Raw genomic sequence first — 1,328 nt, forward strand, 5'->3', positions numbered from 1 at the left:
AAAAAAAAATTGTTTTCATATAAAGTTTAATAACTCAGTAAACCTTCGTACGATTTTTAAAAATAAACACTAGTTTTTTCGCTATTAAATTTAGTTTTACAATCAGTTTAGAACTAGTATGGTTTTTTTATAAAATAGTTCGTAAAAACCTCACCAAAATTTAAAAAAGGCGTAAAAAGGAAAAAAAATACACACAGAACTCTTAAGGTTTCTTTAGTCACATATATTCGAAAGGCCTAAGTTTCTTCTTTTTAAAATCGGCAATAATAAAACTAAGTTACAGGCTTATAAGCGCGGAAAATTACGAAAAACCAGTTTTTTAACGGTAAACCAACATTTTGGGGGAGTTTAGCGAATTTCATATTTCGATCCTTGTTTTACTTGAAAAGACCTACCAGAAAATATACATAAATTCCCAGGTATTTTTTAGTGTCTCGCAGGATAATTTATAAAGGATCGTAGCGAAAGTCGATTGCTTTGCATGCATTTATGGGTTGGAAATCTAATGATGCCCTTCAACTTATGTTATACTAGACATTATCCAGTAAAAACTAGTATGTAACAATTTTACTGGAATATTTACTGGCTGGCGGCTTCTTAAAAAACTTGCAAGAAAATACCAAAATAGGGAAAATTGAGAGCGAAAATGACAGCTATGCTTGTAAGTGTTACTGGATTGTTACTGGATAAATTCTTAATAGTAACTATTTGCTAGTAAGAAATACAGCTGACGGCTGCTGGGTGTAATTGACACTAATAAAGGAATTGTTTGTGGGGCTGTTATAGTTTAAATTAACAAAAATAAGTAAGTGCGTCTGGGCCACACTGGAGAAGTGAAACTTACGTTATATATCTAGCCTACCTCTCTGTTTTTATCTCTTATATCTTTGCTTTTGTCCTTTTCTTCATCTACATATTCTCCTAGATGATGTGAGGTGCGATGCTGTGATAAGATGCCATGTGATATAGTGTGAGGTGACGTGGTAGGATGTCATGTCTGTCATATGATGTCACAGCATGTGTATCGATTACAAAATCGATAGTAAAATCGGTAAAAATATCGATAACAAAACAGATAAAGTTATCGATAACAAATACGAAAAGATGTAGAAAGCAAAATCGATAACAATATTACAAAATCGATAACCAAATCGATAATAAAATCTACAAAAGTATCGATAACAAAATCGATAAAAATATCGATAATAAAATCGATAAAAATATAAAATTGTTCGAATATTTTATGATATCGATTGATATTTATGCAGTTCTACACCTCTCAAAAATTAAATTGTCCAAATAATTTTTCGGGGCGTATTTATTAATAA

The sequence above is a fragment of the Rhagoletis pomonella genome, unplaced genomic scaffold, assembly GCF_013731165.1.
Source record: "Rhagoletis pomonella isolate Grant_MI unplaced genomic scaffold, Rhpom_1.0 Rhpom_scaffold_00003, whole genome shotgun sequence".
Taxonomy (NCBI): Eukaryota; Metazoa; Arthropoda; class Insecta; order Diptera; family Tephritidae; genus Rhagoletis; species Rhagoletis pomonella.